Source organism: Ornithorhynchus anatinus, chromosome 1, assembly GCF_004115215.2.
Source record: "Ornithorhynchus anatinus isolate Pmale09 chromosome 1, mOrnAna1.pri.v4, whole genome shotgun sequence".
In the NCBI taxonomy this organism is placed as follows: Eukaryota; Metazoa; Chordata; class Mammalia; order Monotremata; family Ornithorhynchidae; genus Ornithorhynchus; species Ornithorhynchus anatinus.
In genome coordinates this window covers 14947257-14953391 of record NC_041728.1, presented here as the reverse complement: position 1 = coordinate 14953391, position 6135 = coordinate 14947257, and the positions used below count along the sequence as shown (strand labels likewise).

The 6135-nt window shown below is 41.5% G+C and overlaps 1 long non-coding RNA gene across 1 annotated transcript; it reads left to right on the top strand.

The window, feature by feature from the left end:
- Window positions 1–1246: 1246 nt before the first annotated feature.
- Window positions 1247–3328, top strand: LOC120638290. Its single transcript, XR_005659878.1, has 2 exons — window positions 1247–1310; window positions 3125–3328. It is a non-coding gene; the product is annotated as an uncharacterized LOC120638290 (long non-coding RNA).
- Window positions 3329–6135: the final 2807 nt, after the last annotated feature.

The following is a 6135-nucleotide window of genomic DNA, read 5'->3' as shown; positions in this document are numbered from 1 at the left end:
GGAGAATGAGTGGGTATGGGGAATAAAGGCTTAATCAGGGAAGACCCCTTGGAGGAGAAGTGATTTTAGGAGGGCTTTGAAGGTGGGGAGAATCGTGGTCCAACAGATACAAATGCAGAGGGTTCTGGAGGCCTGAGATAGAACATGACCAAGGGGTCGGAGGCAAACAAACAGATGATTTTGAGGTACAGGGATTAGCGAAAGGATAGAGTAATGAGGTGCGCATACTTTATTGTAAGTAGGAAATTGGTGAAGTAAGGTAGGAGTGAAGAGCTGATTGAATGTCTTAAAGCTGATAATAATGAGATTCTGTTCGATGAGGAGGTGACTAGACAACTATTGGAGGCTTATGAGGACTGGGGAGATGACTGAAGTTTTTTTAGAAGAATGATCTAGTCAGTTGAATAAAGTAAGGACTGGAGAGGGGAGAGACAGGAGACAGGGAGGTCAGCGTGGAGGCTGATTCGGTAGTAGTCACGGTGGGATATAAATACTTGATCAGTAAGGTAGCAGTGATTAATTGAGCACACCCCGTCCATTGGGCGTGCAATAAATAGTACAGTAACTACTACTGCTACTAAAGCGCAGTGTTTTCTGGTGCTAAAACATAAATTGGCATACCTGGCTGTTCTCTGGGGACACACTGTGTGGGCACTGCAGAGGCGGGGAAAGAGGAACTGATTGCGCACAGTTGACTTGCTAAATAATAATCACCAAATGGAACAAAAACTATAATTAGTATGTGACCTTTCTTATAATTGACATTGTTTTCTGCAAAGTGTTCAACGTATGCGCTCATGTTATGATCTCAATGAAAGAGAAAACAATGTGAGGCGTGTGAGGGGATTTTTTCTGAGGTACAGGAAGAAAAAGAAAATGTTCAAGCACAGTTCACTGAAAAGCAAACACATAAACCTCTCAAAACTTTAATATAGTTATCATCACCCTGATGAAAAAATATAAATCAAATTGATCTTACTTATTGGCAAGTTGCAACTATCATAGGGACTGGAGGAATAAAATATCTGTCATCTTGGCTTCCTCTCACATGCTGCCCTGGCCCTTGTTCTTCCTTCGGGAAATCACTATTTTGTGCAACTTGCATTTCGGCTTCTCAGCCAAACAAACTTATTACAAGATTACACTGCCACTTAATCCAGTGTAATTGGAGCAGTGTGGACATTTAGATCCAGTCAGCAAAAATCCTTCAATATTCTATTGAGGTCATAAAAGCTTTGTTGACTTTAGACATTCAGTTGCCATGGAGGGAAAGCTTTTTAAAGACCACAGATTTTGTTGTTTCAGAGAAGGTAATTTGTTGCTTTTATCTGCCCATTTCAGTCATTAGTGTATGGAGTCAAGAAAATCACACTCTACCCCTCATCCTCTGATAGGCCCTGGGTGTGTGAACAGGCTTGCAGGGTCAGTGGAGGAAGTTAACCAGCATGTTAGGTTGAGAAATACACAAGTGCACAAATTTATTGGGATTTAGGTACCCTGAATTTAGTAAGACTCATGGTCTTAGGCTGCTAAGGATTTTTGATTTGAAAGGGTGCAATTTAATTTTATGGTCTCCACAGCAGCGCTGGCAGAACTTGAAGAAAAGAGAGTTAAGTGAAACAGCTCTTACTGTAACCCCACTGTTTTCTCCAGGAAAAAAGGCAGAGGCCAACACAGAACTTGTCACAGCCTCCTAAGCACCTGCTATCTCTTTTTCATACAGAAGCAAGTTTTCCCTGGTGAGGCCACATGGTGACCACACATGGGACAGGAGTGAGGCCAAAAAAATTTGCTCAGTCATGATATCTTGATACAAATTTCATTTTCCAATTCTTGCTCTCTCTAATCTAGACTGTAAGCTCTTTGTGGGCAAGGAACATATCTACCAACTCTGTTGTACTGTAATCTTCCAATTGCTTAATATAGTGCTGTGCACACAGTAAGCACTCAGTAAGTACCACTGATGAGTTGATTAATTGAATCCATGGTTTGGGGCTTATTTTTAACCCATGAAACTGCGGTTCGAAGGCTCCAACCTAATTCCAGACAGAACTATTTTACCCTGAGTTCTTGAAATCCACACAAACCCAAGCAGAGACTGAGGCAAAATCCAGCAGAAAGGGAAGTCTTCTCAAGGTGAACTCTCATTCAAAATTCACTGGCCTCCTTCGCCTGCTCCCAAACTCTGCCACAGGCTCCTGCCTTCACCCAGAATGACTAGAAAGGCTTGATACTCTGTGCTTCAGGTTCATTACCTCCCCCATGTGTTTCTAATCATTTTCTCTGGCCCATGCTGGAATCCAGCTGCTCTCTTTGGCATATCAAGGAGGCACAAAAACAGCCTTCCTCTCTTTTACTATTTAGGTATCAAAGTTAAAATAATCGTAATGAAACCTTAAAAAAGTAGATGGAAACAATAGAGTATGTTGGAGGGAGCTTCATAATAAATCAACAGGCTGAAAGAGATAATAATAATTAATAATTGGTATTTGTTAAGCACTTACTATATGCCAGGCACTGTACTAAGTGCAGGGGTGGACACAAACAAATCAGGTTGGACATAGTCTCTATCCCACATGGGACTCACAGTCTTAATCCCCATTTTACAGATGAGGGAACTGAGCCAGAGAGAAGTTAAGCGACTAGCCCAAGGTCACACAGCAGACAAGTGGCAGGGCCAGGATTATAACCCAGGTCCTCTGACTCCCAGTCCCATACTCTAGCCATTAGGCCATGCTGCATCTCAGGTGCCATCTAGTCCAGTGCCCGGCCCCCACCTCCGATATGTGACTAAACCAAATATTCATGACAATCACTCAATCAATGATATTCACTGAGCACTTACTTTAAGTAGAGAAATGTACTAAATTCTTGGGAGATTACATTAAAACACAGCGGAAGGCATGTTCTTCCCCTGTAAGGAGCTTACAGGGGGAAACAGATATTACAATAAATTAGAGACTCGTATACAGGTGCTGAGGGTAGAGTGAATAGCAAGGGCTTAAAGGAAAGAGATCAATGTACATAGGTGATAGAAAAGGGAGAAGGAGTTAAAGGGAGTAAGAGAGCAGATAATCAATTTTTTCCCCTCCTGATTGCATCATTTGCCCTTTTCTTCCACCAGTGGAAAAGGAAGAAGAATGATTCTGAAATCATCTGAAGGGTTACTTTCTCCCCAGAGAGCAACTCCACGGCACAAAGTAGGGATCTGGGATGCTACTGGATATAGAGTGGCTCTCTGAGAGACCATCACCTCTATTACCGGGCAGGGGTGAATTTGGAGATTTGTAGGGCCATGACTTTCAGTAGATTTAGGGGAAAATGAAAAGTGACTTTTGGAGATTTTTTTATCTTCACACTTCCCTCAGGGGGACGATTCTTCAAAGAAAATCGCTGCGAAGCAATTCCGATATCCTTAGAAAACCATGAAAGGCATTCCTCCATCCCATGCTAGTTTATAACCCCTAGGGATAATGGAAAACAGGTTGTCTTTCTTTAGGTGGTAAGTCTCCTGGATCACCTTAGGGTTTGGGTAATGACCCAGCAAACTCATCGCAAACAAGTTGACCAGGCTTGAACCGAAAGAGCACGGGCTTTGGAGTCAGGGCTTATGAGTTCGAATCCCAGCTCTGCCACTTGTCAGCTGTGTGACTGTGGGCAAGTCACTTAACTTCTCTGTGCCTCAGTTCCCTCATCTGTAAAATGGGGATTAAGACTGTGAGCCCCACGTGGGACAACCTGATTCCCCTGTGTTTACCCCAGCGCTTAGAACAGTGCTCTGCACATAGTAAGCGCTTAACAAATACCAACATTTTTCCTCCCAACAAGCAGTCCCAAGAGGAGATATGGCCCAGGAAATTGAATCCAGACCTTTAATCACACCTATCATTCCCTTTCTGTCTGACACTGAGAATGGGCTTGTCTTTCCCTATGCCTGGCTTAATATCATGCAAAATAATAGAAACGGGTAAAGATAAATGAATGGCAGATAATAGGCAAATTTACAGTGAGTCCAAGGTCAGCCCATCAACATTTCTTTTTACCGCATCTATTACCAGAACGTTTTAATCCCAATTCATCTCACCTCCTCATTTGCTTCCTGGGTGATAAAAGTTTCTTGATTTTGACATGAAATTTGGGCCTGAGGGAATTACGCCTTACATTCCTTCAGGCCAAGGGAGGAAGGAAGAGGGTATCTTAGATGGGAAAATCCAGGCCTCATATTAAACTCCTCAAAGAGGCTCTCAGAAGAAAGACAGAATAAAATATTAAGTGCTGTTCTGGGGGACAGCAGATTTTCTGCTCAATAGGTCAGAAGAGCAAAGAAATTCATCTCTCCCACAGAAGCCCCTCGGAAAGTTTCTGCTGAATTGAGCTTTACGTGTGAGTGTTGGAAACCTAGAGTAAAAGATGCTGTCGTATTAATTATAAGATTTCAATTTGACAGTTTAATTAGGAAAAAGAGAGTTAGTGTAGGGCTTGCAGGATTCATGATGAATCACATACTCTAACAGACTTCATTTTCATGTTTCAATTATACGCATTTCTAACTGATGAACAGCAACATAGCATTTTCTGTTTAATAAATGTGATATCTGTTGGAATTGATAACATTAGTTCAGTAATTACTGAACCATTATTGTCAGGCTTTAGGAAAAAATTGTGGAAAGATGCCCTGCTTCTTAAATTTTAGAATCAGCACAGAATGTATTTTGAGGTTCTTTCTAAAATGTTTTAATTGTGTGTTAGCATAAGGGCTCTCCTTCAAGTAGGGGTGCAATTTTTGCTACAAATCATTGAAAAATGCTGTTTATTGATCTTGTTTCATCAAGTTCTAGTTTCCAGAATCTTCTCTACTTCCTGCTGTTCACAGCTTTGCTCACTCCGTAAGAGAATAGCAAGTCAAAATTTCAGAGCTTTGCATGTTCAAATGGCTAGAATAAATTAATACCTAAACTCTGGAAGGCAAATCCACCTTTTCTTCAACCCAGACTTACTATCGATAAGCGGTGGGAAAGTGGCCCCAGATCGTGACTTAGCAAGAAAGCCCTTATAGGGAAAAGGGTTCAGAGAATTTAACAACACCCATACCTTTGAGTTCGTTCCCAGGCCTGCTTTCTGAGTTCTGGGAACAGACGAATCCAAAGGTCTGGGCATGCTCACACTTTCAGTGAGGTCACTTTGGGGCTCTTTTTTTTTTCTCTTACAGAAGGCCTTAAAAAAAAAATAGAGCCATTTGCTAAATCAAGTGCAGATGTCATTTTCCTGAGGGACCAGAGTAAAATCATGCTACCATAGTGCTGTAAATACAACTGCATCCATTGAGAGCAAAGAACACTTCACTTTGTAATTACTTTCGAATTTGACCATAATTCTCTGAGAGAAGATAACTTCTGTCAAACTGAAACTGGCTCCCTGCTTATATTTCTTGGAAGCAGAAATGACTCCTAAGGTAGATTCATATATACAATTGAGAATGGTATACACACACACACACACTCTTACATCTATATATTTAGCCAGTTATATGAATGACAACTAGGACGAAGCATTCAAATAACTCAAACCAGCATTTAGTGATATGGCTTCCAATCAATCATTGGCATTTATTGAGAACTTACTATGTGCAGAGCACTGCATTAAGTCCTTGGGAGAGCTCCCACCAGATGAATGGCCATCTATTACTCAAGTGGAAACCTAGGATATCTTGTAGAAGGAAACGTCAGCCTGACTCCCTTTGTGGGTGATAAGACTTTAGTTTCCCTTAATGGATGCCAAAATGCCATTAGATTAGTCAGTGCATCTTGTGTGCAGAAGGCACATGAGACTAGATTCCCTTGGCTACTCCTTTCAGAGCAAGGGCTGAAATTACTTGGACAAAAAGCAATAAATCCAAGGAGACAGAGGGAAGCAGCACAGAGGCAGGGTTGTGTGTTTTGACAGTGAATGCTAATCTCTTGACAAAAATGAACGCAAGAATAACGCAAGAGCGTCTCTTTCAATCAGTAGTATTTATGGAGTGCCTACAGTATGCAGGGCATTTATTAAGCACTTGGGAGAGAACAATAAAGTGAGAAGACATGATCCCTGCCCTCAGAGCTCAAAGGATAGCAAGGAAGAGAGACACTAAAATGA